Source organism: Neovison vison, chromosome 4 (genome assembly GCF_020171115.1).
Source record: "Neovison vison isolate M4711 chromosome 4, ASM_NN_V1, whole genome shotgun sequence".
Lineage (NCBI taxonomy): Eukaryota > Metazoa > Chordata > Mammalia > Carnivora > Mustelidae > Neogale > Neogale vison.
The window spans coordinates 220675519-220691394 of NC_058094.1; the positions used below are offsets into that span (position 1 = coordinate 220675519).

General features: G+C 37.4%; 1 pseudogene; it reads left to right on the forward strand.

Annotated features, from left to right (window-relative positions):
• Positions 1-1715: 1715 nt before the first annotated feature.
• LOC122905470 lies at positions 1716-8603 on the forward strand (annotated as a pseudogene).
• Positions 8604-15876: the final 7273 nt, after the last annotated feature.

Consider the following 15876-nt stretch of genomic DNA (forward strand, 5'->3'; position numbering starts at 1 on the left):
AGGAAGGTAGAAGGACCACAGGGGGAGCAGAACAGCCTAAGAGTGGAGGGAAAGGAACGCTTCAAAGAGAGAGCACTGTTGACTGAGTTATATGGTGCTGGCAGGTCAAGGCAGATGAGCATGAAGAATTGGTTATTGGGTTTAGCAAAGTCAGGATACCTACTGTCTTGGAGAAAAAGAGTTTCCCATGCTGACTGGATGTGTTCAAGGGAATAGGAGCAAAGACATTTGAGACAAATTGCTGGAGAGGAGTTCTTGTGTAGGCAGGAGGGATGGGACTCAAACTATAAGTGGCGGCCTGTCCTTCATGAGGGTCGAAACCAGTAACTTCAGAGTAACAGCAGAGGAATTGGCAGGGAATGCAGATCCCTAGTCAGTGTTTAAGCTAAGACTGTGAATTATCATCTGATAGCTTCCATGTTCAGTTACTCCCAGTCAGTAGCTGGGACTAGGGTCGAAACTAGTAGTAGGGTGGAAACACTCCTGGGAGGTTTAAAGAGAGAAAATGGGGGGGAGGGGAATATCCTCTTAGAGAGGCAACTAGGGAAACAGGATGCATTCTGGTGGCTTCGAGGACCAAACTGATATGAACAGTCAAAAATTTAAAGGGATCTGTGTCATTATGACTATTTCCCTCAAGATATGTGGATGCTAGCAAGGCTACATCTAAATGCTTAAAGGGGGCACAGTGGCCTTTCTAATGGAGAATGTGTATTTGGGGGAGAAATGTTTTAGAAATGGGACAGATACTTGAGCAGTAGTTTGAAGTCAAAGAAGAGAGGAGAGCACTGAGGGAATGGGATTCAATCTCCATGAATTTCCCCAATAATAATTAATATTTGCAATAGAAATTCCTGATAATTATTTTGCGTTAACACTTTTCAGCAGGCAGAGATTGTTCATTCCCTAAAGAAAATATAATCCTTTGAGGCTGCCTTAACAAACACCATGGGGATTACACTCATCATGAAGCTTTCCAAAAGTAGAATTTGGAGGCAGGAAATTTCAAGAGCAAGTACCCAATACATTCCTATCCTGGGGATTGTACTAGGTGACATAATAAAATACGACTTATTCGTTAAATTTTTATACCAAGATCCTCTTTAATACAGACCACCAGCATAGGAAAGACATAGAATGATGGGAAGGCACTTTGTAATTTCCATAAGTATGTCTCTGTGTTGGCTCTGGGTGATCAGAGTATAAATCCCTCAGGTCTAGAAGCCTCTTGAGCACCCCTGGGTCCTGTCTTAGTGGTCAGGGCACAAAGAGTATCTGGAACTCCTCATTCCCCAAAACTGCTTCAGGGAACAGATGACTCAGCTCCAGACATTTCCTGTCTCTGTATGTTTTCCTGTACATCAAAGCCCAGTTTGAGAAATGCAGGAAATAGTACTTCTGTTTGTCTAAGTCATTATTTATATATTGGTTAATAGTTTACCGGAGAGCAGGACAGATTGCTGGCAGAAGTTATCAGGTTTAGGAAGGAGAAAAGGCCACTTTTGTGAAGGCCCACTTTCCCCCACTACATTGGTAGACTCAGAGCAGTATCTATTAACCATGATGATAGGTGTCTGACTCTTCTTAATCCCACTCTGGTCATTCATGGGAAGAGGCTGGTGGCACTAGCTGTCCCTGGCTCAAGCCGAAAGAGGCATAAGCGCCATCTGATCCTCTTATCTCAAATTACAAATAATGGTGGACTCAGAGGTGTTATGTCCTTTGTCCTTGATCTACATTTCATTTCTTCCTCAGTGAGAACCAGGTGTGCCTACTGCATCCGAGAAATCTTCTACAGCCATGGAAGTAAGGAACATTAGGGTCCTTTACTTTGCTGCCCAGAAGGGAGATATTAATAAGCTGCAGGAAGAAATTCTATAGCTACTAGATAGATTCTATAATTCCTTCTTGTAGCACTGAAACTGGTATAGGTGCCCCCCGCTTTTATTTGATGGTCCTCAACCTAGGGAAACCCTTTGTCAGATCCTAGAGTGGGATAATGTGACCACCATTGTCACATACCAGATTTGGGGGGAAAGTTCTAGCTGGTGAAAATATGGTAAAATATTCTTACACGGAAACAATTTCTTTGGGATGCCTGGGTGGCTCAGTGGGTTGGGCATCTGATCATGATCTCAGGGTCCTGGATCGAGTCCCACATCGGGCTCTCTGCTCGGTGGGGAGCCTGCTTCTCCCTCTCTACCTGCCCGCCTCTCTGCCTACTTGTGATCTCTCTCTGTCAAATAAATAAATAAAGTCTTTAAAAATAAATAAATAAATAAAAATTTTAAAAAACAATTTCCCTGATTTACCTCTGTTTGTACCTAGCAACATATTCAGTAAATACCTTTCCTTTTTATGTTTTCACATTTATTTTAAGCCCCTTTTTAAAAATGATAAATGAAAATATTTATGCATATTTTAAATTTTACAAGGAACAAAAGTAAAATCAAGGAAAATCCTGGCAGAGCTTATAATGTTGGGATGAGGCATAAATCTAAAACCTTCCTCTTCACTGCAATAATGTGGTTACTTTGTCCATATTGTCAACATTCTTATACTTGAGATTCAAGTTACTACTTATTAGCCTAAAGGGTTTTTATATTGATATTAACCCAAAATTTACTCTGTAAAAGGAGAGCATTGATGATCTGTTAACAGGAAATTACTGGAAAGACATTCTAGGTAGCACCTACTGAGTTTATAAGCCATTAGAGTCCACCAAGGTGGTATGATGTGTTAGAATCTATAGGGTTTCACTTCTGCAACAAGTCAGGAAAAGCAGTGATCAGTTCTCTGTAGACATGAGGGAGGTGGGAGAAGTTCTAGGAAAATAAAATATTAAGGACAAAGCCCTCCAGCGATCATTTTATAATATCATATTTATTAATGCTGTTTATTTTTTTACTAAATATTTTAAATATACATTAAAATTATGTAGACCCTTAAGCACATTAATTAAATCTCCTACAAGGTAGATTCTTATGTAATACACCATGTGACAAATGTATTCTTTTAATCTATGAAGACAACGTGCTTGAAACATCCAATAAATTTTGGAGTGATTGAATCTTTTGAGAGCTGGACTTAGAAGCTAATAGCAGAAAATTGGGAGCACTGGAGAAAGACAATGAAGAAGGATAATCATTCGAAGGTCTTAGTCTGCTCTGAAAGTCAAAGAATCAAGCAATGTTGTCAGGGTACTATTAGTAAGAGGGGAAAAGCTATAATTTTGATTTATGTATAAATTTAGAAATTTGTATGGAAGATTCTACATTAAACTAAGTAGCTAAGGCCCCAGGCAGTCCCAAATAAGGACACAAGGGCAGACCAGAACTAGCAATTAAAGCAGCAGCCACCATGGAGGCTTTTAATGGTTAGGCTGACATTAATAACATTTAAAGGTTTAATGACATTAATTGTAACATTATTACCTAAACTTTGGTTGTCAAGATATGCACTGAAATTGAATGAAAGCCTTATAATCATTTTAACTAGTTAGCTGACTCAATATTGCTGGAGGGACTCATAAGCTATCATTAAATAGGAAAGCCACTGGCCTCTTCTCCCTGGCATACAACACAGAGATTTGTCAGTATAAGAAGTTAATTGTAAATCAGTGCCTACAATATGCTATATTTGCCATTTGATCTTTTTATTTAGGGCTCATATCTAAAATCAATGTATTTGTTTTACCCCAATGCCAATGCTATAAAAAAAAAAGTTTCAGGTTTTGAAGAATGACTCTCTTTTTTTCCTTCCTATCCCCTGAAAATGAACATTTTTATAAGCTATACACCCTCCTAAATGTGCCTTCCTAATTGTTCATCTGTTTTCATGTGATAAACTTGAAACTTTAATTCATTTACACAGGTTTGCCACATCATTCTCAACAGGACTGAATACACAGAATAATTTTTCTCATTTATGATGAATTTATAGGAGCCAAAATTAGATGGTGTCCTATACATTTATCCAAACAGAAATTTTATAAAGTTCTTCAGGTATGAGACACATAATTGAGGCTAGTAGGTTGACTATATGTAAAACCAACTTTTTTTTTCCTTTTTTCTGTCCACTTAAAACCAACTTTTGAAATTAAAAAACTGTGTTTTTACTTAACTATGGATACATATCTATGCTACTATAATTTTTTTAAAAAAATCATTAAACATATGTATTTGTTTTTTCATAATTACTCATCTCCTTCAATTTAAAACCAGAAAATCAGGCCTATTTTTCTGCCTGATGTCCAGTCACATTTGGGATATTGATATACTATAATTTTTAAAATCCTTATTTATACCATTTTATTTGTATAATAAAGACAAATCATGTTAATTGATGTTCATAGATTCTGAAATCAGAGAAACCCGTTATGGAGTTGAGTATCGATCACACAGTTTTGCATGGATTTTGTACCTGGTGCTGTGGGTACCCCATCCATAATACCTTGTCTTCCTCCTTCAACATTCATGGGTCTGACTTCCAAGTGCCAGCATTTGAATTGCTTTACCTGATCACTTTCCCTGACCTCCAGAGCCACTTTTCTAGCCCACTGGGCTGAGAAAGACAGCCCTAATGCTTGGTGCCTCTACCCCAAGGCTTTCCATTAACAACTGATTCTTCTTAGTGTATCAGTTCATCTTCATAGAAATTCACCCTCCTTGCCCTACAGGTAGCTTCACACCAAGACGCATATTCTATGCTTCCAATAGGCTCAAGCTTCTGTTATTCTAGTTTTGGCCTACATGATCATCTACCCTTCAGGGACTGGATTTTCTTGGCTCTCCCTATTTCCCACACCTCTACCTGTGTTTCCTGGGATTCCCTTCTAAAAACCATCTTAGATGAATAATTGTCTCTGGGTTGGTCTCTGGACAAACCCAAATTAAGATAGATATTTAAATAGAATCAATGTTTTCATTTATTCAATTCATAATGGGAGAAGATATTCACGAACAACAGGAAGTTTTGAACATAGAAACTTGACATGATGATTTTTATGTTTATAAACATAAAAGCTATTTGTAGAATTCTGGGTATTCTAACACCAAAAAATTTGATTGTCGGAATATATTGCATTGCAATTTAAAAAATTCTCATTTATACCATATCCTTCATATAATAACTGAACAGTGTTAAACTGATGTTCATAGATTTTGAAAGCAGTATTGATCACAAATTTTGGGGAATGTGCTTAGGACTCTTTTTTATTTCTAGAAACTGATTTTATAAAGAGAAATAGTCCAGGTTATTTTTGTCAAGTAAACTTTCCAAAAACTTAATTTTTCTAGAAGTAGGTAAATCATACATTTAAAAAACTTATTATAGAAGTGCCCACAATAAGTACTGTGTGGTTACATAGATTGTACCATCAAGCAAAAAGATAATCCTTTGTTTCAATCTTCTTTCATAAGATTCCCCCACCCTGGGATGTTAGGAAAAAAGTTATTATAATTTATGAATATTCATATATAAATATATGTAGAGAAAAAACAAGCTTAAATAAATTAAAAGGATTGAAATTACGCAATGCATCTTTTCTGATCATAATAGAATAAAACTAGAAACCAATAATAGTAGAAAAAACAAAATCATAATTATGTGGAGATGAGAGAATATGTTTTTTAACAACCAATTGTTCAAAGAAAAAAATACAATAGAAATTAGAATATACCTTGAAACTATTCAAAACAAAAACAGAATAAGTCAAAATTTATTGGATCCATAGAATGCCATGCTACAAAGGAAATTTATAGCGATAAACATGTGTGTTAAAAAACAAGAAAGTAGTCTAATATAACCTAATATATATTTTTTAAATATTTTATTTGTTTATTTGACAGACAGAGAGAGATCACAAGTAGACAGAGAGGCAGACAGAAAGAGGGAGAAGCAGGCTCCCCGCTGAGCAGAGAGCCCGATGCAAGGCTCAATCCCAGGACCCTGAGATCATGACCCAAGCCGAAGGCAGAAGCTTAACCCACTGAGCCACCCAGGCGCCCCCCTAATATTATATCTTGAGGAAACTAGAGAAAGGAGAACAAGCTAAAGACAAAACTAGAAGAAAGAATAAAAGTTTAAAATTGAGATATATGAAGCAGATAATAGGAAAAAGAGAAAATCAAAGAAATCAGAATTCAGTTCTTTGAAACTATCAATAAAATTTTTAGGTAGATTAATGAAAAATGAAATTATTAAAATCAGAAATGATTGTGGGTAGATTACTACTGATTTTATATAAATGAAAAGTAATATAAGAGTACCATGAGTCAGTTAGGTGCCGACTCTTGTTTTTGGCTCAGGTCTTGATCTCCGGTTGTGAGATTGAGTCCTGCATTGGGCTCCTTGCTCAGTGGGGAATCTGCCTGAGACTCTCTCCCTTTCCCTCTCTCCCACCACCCCCACTCGTGCATGCTCACTCTCTCTCAAACCTTTAAAAAAGAGAGTACCGTGACAATTGCATAACCTGGTGAAATGGGCCAATTCCTAAAAACACAACATATAAAGGCTCCACATGAAGAAATAGAAATTCTGAACAGATCCATAATTAGTAGAGTTTGAGTCAGTAATTAAAAACTTCCCAGCGGGATGCATGGGTGGCTTAGCTAGTTAAGCAGCTGCCTCCGGCTCAGGTCATGATCCCAGCATCCTGGGTTCGAGTCCCACATCGGGCTCCTTGCTGGGCAGGGAGCCTGCTTCTCCCTCTGCCTCTGCCTGCCATTCTATCTGCCTGTGCTCGCTCTCTCCCCCTCTCTCTCTCTCTGATAAATAAATAAAATCTTTAAAATAAAATAAATAAAAATAAAAACTTCCCAGCAATGGAAGTCTGGACCAGTTGATTTCACTGGTGAATTCTACCATTATTTAAACAAACAAACAAAAACAACAACAGTGGATCTCACTGTTTCTATGAGTTGGAAATCCCTGATACAGACCATCTGGATTCTCTGCACAGGTCTCATGGATGTCCCAGAAGGGGGTGGCCTTAGTTTGCAATTTTCATGTGAAACCCAACATTTTTTATTGAAAATGGACCAAAAAGGAGAAGAGGGTTCATCTATGGTTTTTCTCATGGTTCCTTTCTTATTCCTAGATCCTGGAGTCATTTTCTCCTTTTTCATCATTAAAGGATATTGAATTTTGTCAAAACTTTTCCTCCATTAATTAGATGAACATGTGGGGTTTTTTTCCCTTCATTGTACAAATATGATGTAGTACACTGATTGATTTTTGTATGTGGAACTAAGGCTGCCTTCTAGGAATATTCTCTTCCCCCCGACTATACTGTATGATGTTATTAGTATGCTCCTGGATCCAGATTCTGATTACTGGGAATTTTTACCTATTTCTATAGAGATGCAGTTTTCTTGTTTTGAGTCTTTGACCTTTTTAACAGGATAATACTGGCCTCATAGAATAAGTGAGGAAGTGGTCCCTCCTCTTCAGTACTTCAGAAAAGTTTATGGAAGATCTTTTTTTTTTACACCTGAGTGGGATTCCAGCTCAGTGAAGACATTCAAGTGCTCCTCTTTTGTATCATCTCCCTATTATAGATCTTTAACCTCCTGGCAAATGGCATGATCTTGGGACCCATTTGGCTAGACCTCAGACTGCATACCCCCATGTATTTCATCCTTTCTCATTTGGCTATCATCAACATATGCTGTGCTTCCAGCAATTTGCCCAGTATGCTGGAAAACCCAGTGATGCACAAAAATACTCTTCTTTGTCTTATGCACTATGCAGATAATTTTGTTTGTGACTTTTGCTGGAGCAGAGTGCCTGATTTTGGGTGTAATGGTCTACGACTGGCTTGTGGCGATCTGCCATCCACTCTAATACACTGTCATTGTGAACTGGAGAATGTGCATGGTCCTGTTTGTCACTCGCTGGGCATGTGGGCTTTCCCTGGCCATAGTGTATCTAATTCTCTTTCTAAAGTTGACCCTCTCTGGGCCCTAGGAGGTGACCACTTCTGTGAAATCCTATCTGTCCTCAAACTGGCCTGTGGTGATACTTGGATCAGTGAAGTTTTTGTCTTTACTGGTGGTGTGTTTATCTTAGTTGAGCCCCTTTCCCTGATGTTGGCTTCCTACATACACATCATCTGGACCATCCTGAAGATCCAGACAAAGGAGAGGCACAGAAAAGTTTTTTCCACCTACTCCCATTTCTGTGTGGTTGGATTCTACTTTGGCATAGCCATAATGGCCTATTTGGTTCCAGACAATAGCCAATGTGAGGAAGAGCAGAATATCCTTACCCTGTTTTACACCCTCCTCAACCCATTGCTGAACCCCCTCATTTACAGTCTGAAGAATGTTCAGAGGGCACTATATAGGAGGTTAGAATTTTACTTCAGGGAACCTTTATCCTTAAGAGATTTGATTGGTGGTGCAAGAAAACTCCCCCCAAAGAGGTGTGATTTGATGATGAGAATTATCAGGGTTACGTTACCAGGTAGCAGAATAGAAATCCCTGGGCCCTTGTTTTCCATGGAGATAATAATATATAGATCAAATTGCCATTGTGAAAAACTAGTTAAGAGGCTGCAGCACCAGGCAAGCACAAAGCCAAGAAGAGACACAGTAGAGTAATCAGACAAATCTATGGCATTTTTCTAGACCTAGTCACTCCCCATCCCTGACCCAGTATAGCATGATCAGAAGATTCTTCTGGAGGGAAGACAATGAGTGGACCATGGGTATTACATTCGGCTTTCAGGGGATGGCTTGAAGGATTGTTTTCCATCTGGTGTGTTTTAGAGTCCTGATGGGAATGGCAGCTTGGGGGCCATGTTGGGGGTACTGAGAAACCAAGCAAACATTCCAACTTCCAGCCAAAAGGGATATTGTAGTATCTCAGACAAACACCAGGGGGAGCAAGAGTTTATAGGCCTCACTGAAGAAGCAGGCAAACACCTCTTTTACTGAGAAAATACATGCTCGAGCTCAGTGAAGCTATATTCCCACTAAAGGTAGGCCCCCAGAATCTCTAGCAGGGTGGATTGCCCAAAATCTTATCCTTCATGAAGGCACTAAAGACTAGGAGAGGTAACTGTTTGTCCAAAACTCCAAATTTCAACTAAAATTCACAAGATACGCAAAGAAACTGGGAAACCACAGGCCAAAGAAGCAAAATTAATCTCCCGAAACCACCACTAAAGAAATGCATATTTATGAGTTGCCTGACAAAGAATCCAATATAATAATTTTAAAGATAGATGCAAAATGATTTAAAAGAGAACACAGATAAACAACAAATCAAGGACAATGACTCATGAACAAAATGAAAATATCACTAAGGGATAAAAACCGAAAAAAGAACAAAACAAATTCTGGAGCTGAAGAATACAATAAGTGAAGTGGAAAAATTCACCAAGACTCAAGAGCAAAAATTAGAAACTCTCTGGAGAGAGATGAAAACAAAACACACAGACCAAAATGGGATATTGCAAAAGAAGTACTAAGAGGGTAGTTTATAGCTAAAACTCCTACATTAAAATAGAACAAAGGGTGAAAATCAGCAGCCCTACTTTATACCTCAAAGGACTAGAAAAAGAAGAAAAATCAAATACTGAATTAGCAGAAGGAAAGAAATAAAGATGAGGGCAGAGGTAAATTAACTAGAGAATAGAAAACCCTCAATAGAAGAAAGAATGAAAGTTCAAATTGGTTTTCAAAAAAATTCAATATTGTCAAGCAATATTTTTTTATTTGCTTCGCAAGCTAACAACAAAAAAGATACCTAGAATAGTCAGAGTTATAGAAACAGCTCAAAGAGTAGTTACAGGGACTGGAGGAGGGAGGAGTGGGGAGTAATTTAAAGGGAACAGAGTTTCCATTTAGGATGAGCGAGTTCTGGAGATGGATGCTGATGATGGTAATGATACACAATGTGAATAATTTAATGCCACCAAACTCGACATTTAAAAATCATTAAAATTTTACATATATTTTTCCACAATAAAATGTTAAAGAAGTGCTTCAGTTAATAACTATACAAAAAGCTGTCTTCGTTGATTACATCACCATAATGAGAGGTGCCCAATCTGGCTTCATAGGATCATAATTTTAAAAAGACAATACTGAAGAGTAATAAGCTTCTATCTCACCAATTATGAAGACGTGAAATAAACAAGAAAGAAACTCTGAATTCTGTTTGAAATGGCATCCAAGTAAATGATGAAAAGTTGTGGAAAACTAATTCAACCAGAATTATGTAACAATTTTAAGACCCATTTCAAGTTATGATAAAGTCAATGGAAGTCCATTTGAAAATGTTTAAATGGGACTGGAAGCTAAAACTTTGAGCACTGATTTAATGTTAACCTTTATTTCTGGCTTATGGTAATTGCCAATACAGCAAGATTGTCTCACCTGTAGAAATTCTTGGATTAATTTTCCTACCAGTATTTTTAGTGTTTGAATCAATTCATCTTAAAATTGTTTGGGGTGACACCAAGAGGTGTAAGTAGGTTTGAAATAACTGACATCACTTACCTTTCATGGTGGTAAAAAAAGCCCTCTGGATTTATGAAACAGGAGTGAGCGATACTCAGGCTAATGTTTTTGTAGAAAATTTTTCTATAGTCATCAGCTAAGCATTTCCTTTAGTTTTGAAAGCATTCTTTTTATTAAGGACTTTCACTTGAATAACAGATTTAATTTGACGTTCAGTTGTTTGTCAGATAAGTCATTAATGACTTTTTTTTAATTAAGGGTTTTAATTTTAGTGCAGTTTTTAGTTTCCACAAAAATCTAGTGCTAAGGGACACCTGGGTGGCTCAGTTGGTTAAGCAGCTGCCTTCGGCTCAGGTCATGATCCCAGTGTCCTGGGATCGAGTTCCACATCGGGCTCCTTGCTCAGCAGGGAGCCTGCTTCTCCCTCTCCCTTTGCCTGCCATTCTGTCTGCCTGTGCTTGCTCTCTCTCCCTCTCTCTAATAAATAAATAAAATCTTTAAAAAAAAAATCTAGTGCTAAGTTGAGAAAGTTCTGTATACTCCCTCATCCCTCCCCAACAGGTTTTCCTATTTTTAATATTTTGTATCATTTATGGTACATTTGTTATAACTGATGGGCCAATATTGCTATATTTTTATTCACTGAAGTCCACAGTTTACATTAGTATTCACACTCATGTACATGAGAGTTGTACATGGCATGAGTTTTGACAATGTATAATGACATGTATCCACTGTGACAGTATCCTACAGAATAGCTCCACTGCTCTACAAGTCTGCTGTGTTCTACCTTCTCATCTTTCCCTCTCTTCCCACCAAACCCTTGGCAACCACTGATCTTTTTAAGTTTTTATTTAAATTCCAGTCCGTTAACACACACTGGAACATTAGTTTCACGTGTAGGATTTAGTGATTCAACACTTCCACACACCAGGTTCTCATTCCAACAAGTGCACCCATCATCCCCATCCCCTATTTCACCCGCCCCCCTGCTCACCTCCACTCTGGTAACTATTAGTTCTCTAGTTAAGAGTCTATTTCTTGGTCTGTCTTTCTCTTTTTTTCCCCTATCCTCATTTGTGTTGTTTCTTAAACTCCACATGAGTGAAATTATATGGTATTTGTCTCTTTCTGACTTATTTTGCTTAGCATAATACTCAGTAGCTACATCCACATCATTGCAAATGGCAGATTTCATTCCTTTTGGTGACTAAGTAATATTCCATCGTGTGTGTGTGTGTGTGTGTGTACATGTACCACATATTCTTTATCCATTCATCAGCTGATGGACACTTGGGCTGTTTCCATGATTTTCTATTGTAGATAATGCTGCTGTAATGCTGCTATAAACTTCATGGTGCATGTATCCCTTTGCATCAATATTTTTTTTATTCTTCGGGTAAATACCTAGTAGTGCAATTGCTGGATCATAGGGTAGTTCTATTTTTAGTTCTGTTTTTTTGAGGATGCTCCATAATGTTTTCCAGAGTGGCTGCACCCAGCTTGCATTCCCACCAACAATGCAAGAGAGCTCTCCTTTCTCCTCATCTTCACCAACACCTGTTGTTTCTTGTGTTGATTTTAGCCATTCTGAGAGGTAGGAGGTGATATCTCATTGTAGTTTTGATTTGTATTTCCCTGATGATCAGCATCCTTTCATGAGTCTGTTGGCCATCTGTGTGTCTTCCTTAGAAAATGTCTATTTGTGTCTTCTATTTTTTCATTGGATTATTCATTTCTGGGGTGTTAGGTTTGATAAGTTCTTTACAGATTTTGGATACTAGCCCTTTATCAGACATGTCATTTGTAAATGTCTTCTCCCATGCAGTATGATGCCTTTTAGTGTTGTTAGTTATTTCCTTCACTGTGCAGAAACTTTTTATTTTGATGAAGTCCCAACAGTTTATTTTTGCTTTTGTTTCCGTTGCCTTGGGAGACATATATAGAAGAAAGTTGTAATGGACGATGTCAAAGAGGTTACTGTCTATTCTCTAGAAGTCTCATATTTAGGTCCTTAATCCATTTTTAATTTATTTTTTGTATATGATGTAAGAAAGTGGTACAGTTCATTCTCTTGCATGTTCCTGTCCAGTTTGCCCAACATCATTTGTTGAAGAGACTTTTTCCCATTGGATATTCTTTCCTGTTTTGTCAAAGACTAATTGACCATACAATTGTGGGTTCCTTTATGGGTTTTCTGCTCTGTTCCATTGATCTGTATGTCTCTTTTTGTTCCAGTACCACCCTGTCTTGATGACTGCAGCTTTGTAATATAGCTTTAAGTCTGGAATTGTGATGCCATCAGCTTTACTTTTCTTTCACAAGGTCGCTTTGGCTATTTGGGGTCTTTTGTGTTTCCAAACATATTTTAGGATCCTTCATTCTAGCTCTGTAAAAAACACTGATGGTATTTTGATATGGCTTGCATTAAATGCATAGATTGCTTTGGGTAGATCAGACATTTTAGCAATATTTGTTCTTCCAATGCATGAGCAAGGATGTCTTTCTATTTCTGTGTGTCATCTTCAATTTTTTTCATCAGTATTTTACGGTTTTCAGAGTACAGGTCTTTCACCTCTTTGGATAGGTTTATTCCTAAGTATTTCACTGTTTTTGGTGCAGTTGTAAATAAGATCAATTCATTAATCGCTCTTTCTTCTTTCTAATATTTCCATAGTTTTGCCTTTTCCAGAATGTCTTGTACTTGAAACCATAAAGTATGTAGCCATTTCTTATTGGCTTCTCTCACCAAGCAATATGCTTTAAGGTTTCTCCATGTCTTCTGTGGCTTTATAGGACCTTTCTTTTGACTGCTGAATAATATAATTGTTCATTGTTTGGATGTACCACAGCTTGTTTATCTCCTTTATCAAAGGACATCTTTGGAACTTTTAAGTTCTGATAATTATGAGTGAAATTGCTATAAACATTTATGTACAGGGTTTTTGTGGCCATAAGTTTTCAGCTCCTTTAGATGAATACCAAGGAGCATGATTTTCTGTATCAAATGGTAAGAGTATGCTTAGTTTTGTAAGCAGTCACCAAACTGTCTTCGAAAGTGGCTGTACCATTTTGCAATCCCATCAGCAATGAATGAAAGTTCCTATTGCTCCACATCCTTGCTAGCATTTGGTATTGTCAGGGTTTTGGACTATTGTCATTCTAATAGATGTGCAGTAAGTGGTATCTCATTCTTGTTTTAATATGAAATTCTCTGATGATATATGCTACTGAGTATCTTTACAGGCTCTTCCTTGCCGTCTGTATATCTTCCTAACACCTAAGGTGCTTCTTCATATCTTTTACACATTTATCCAATGCACTTTATTCTTAGAGCAATTTTATATTCTCTCCAAAACTGAGTGGAAGGTACAGCGATAACCTATATACTTCTGGCCTCCACACATGTATAACATCTCCCACCAGAGTGGTACACTTGTTATCTTTGATAAACCAACACTGGTACATCATTATCACCTGGAGTGCATTGTTTACCTTAGGGTTCACTCATAGTGTGCAGTCTGTGTATTTGGACAAGTGTATAATTATATGTATCCACCACCAGTATAGTATCATACAGAAAAGTTTACTGCCCTAAAAATCATATGTACTCTACACCCTTCATCCTTCTCTCTCTCTCTCTCTGCTAGTCCCTGGCAACCAATGATCTTATAACTGCTTCCATAGTTTGGCTTTTCAGAGTATCGTTGAGTTGAAATCATATAGTATGATGTTTTTTCAGATTGGCTTCTTTCAGTAGTAATATGCATTTAAGTTTCCTTTATGTTTTGTCTTTGGTTGATAGTTTATGTCTTTTTAGTGCAGAATGCTATTCTATTGTCTGGATAAATGGTAAATTTATCCATTTACCTACTGAAGGACATCACGGTTGCCTTCAAGTTGAGGCAGTTCTAAATCTGCCTTAAATATTTGTGTGCAAGTATTTATGCAGATATAAACTTTCAAATCATTTGGGGAAATACCCAGTAGTGCAATTAGTAGATCACATGGGAAAAGAATGTCTAGTTTTGTAGTAAACTATCAAACTGCCTTCCAAAGTGGCTGTGACATTTTGCATTCTCTCCGGCAATTAATAGAAGTTACTATGGCTCCACATCCTAATCACTGTTTGCTGTTATCAATGTTCTGGATTTTAGCCATTGTAAAGACATATAGTGTTATCTTATTGTTTTAATTTGCATTTCTCTGATGACATATGATCTAGAGCTTCTTTTCATTTGTATTTGCCATCTGTATATCTTCTTTAAAAGGATGTCCATTAGGGAGCACCTGGGTGGCTCAGTGGTTTAAGCCTCTGCCTTCAGCTCAGGTCATGATCTCAGGGTCCTGGGATCAAGCCCCGCGTTGGGCTCTCTGCTCAGCAGGGAGCCTGCTTCCCCCTTCTCTCTCTGCCTGCCTCTCTGCCTCCTTGTGATCTCTCTCTATCAAATAAATAAATAAATAATCTATTTAAAAAATCATTTAAAAAAAAGATGTCTGTTAGAACGTTGGCCCATTTCTAAATTGGGTTGTTCATTTTCTTGTTGAGTTTTGAATTCTTTGTGTATTTTGGACTCAAGTCATTTTTCCTGCATGTGCAAAGGTTTTCTCCAGTCTGTGGCTTGACTTGTCATATTTTTAACAGTGTCTTTCACAGAGCACAACTTTTTAATCTTAATGAAATGCAACTTATTAATTGCTTTTTTTGATGATGAAGAGTTTTTCGTTCTCAGTGTGTTCAGATTGTTTCTTCTTTGAAGACAGGACTGGTGAGTTCCCAGCTCTTTAAAAGCTCCAATAAAAACCAGAAATCACTAATTTCTCTTTGAATTTTTATTGGATGCCCACCAAGTCAGAAATGGATTTATTTTTATAACAATACTGAAAATAAAGCATGATCGTTTCTATACTACTTTATTCTTACTGCTGAAACATATTACCACAACTTAGTGGCTTAAAACGCCATAAACATATATCCTGTAATTCTAAAGGTCCTATGTCGAAAGTGGGCCTGCAGGGTTGTGTTCTTTTTGGAAGCTCCAGGGAACAATTTTCCAGTCTGCCTACATTCTTTGGTTCCTTTCTCAGAGCCAGCAGCATAGCATGTTTCTCTTCCTCTCTGACCTCCTGCTTCCCTCTTACAAGGATTCCTGTGATTATAGTGACCCCTGTGAATAATGCATGATAATCTCTGCATTTCAAGATCTTTAACTAAATTCCTGGAATTTGGATGTCGACATCTTGGAGGGGGGCTGTGTTATTTCTCTCTACAGATGCCCCAAAGATGCACTTGCTAATAATAAAGATGTTAGCTCTCAAAACTTTAACAATGAATTACTTTAAAAAATATTATCTCATTTGACTATTATTACCAAATAATTTCAAGAAGATAATGTGCTGGTGTGTC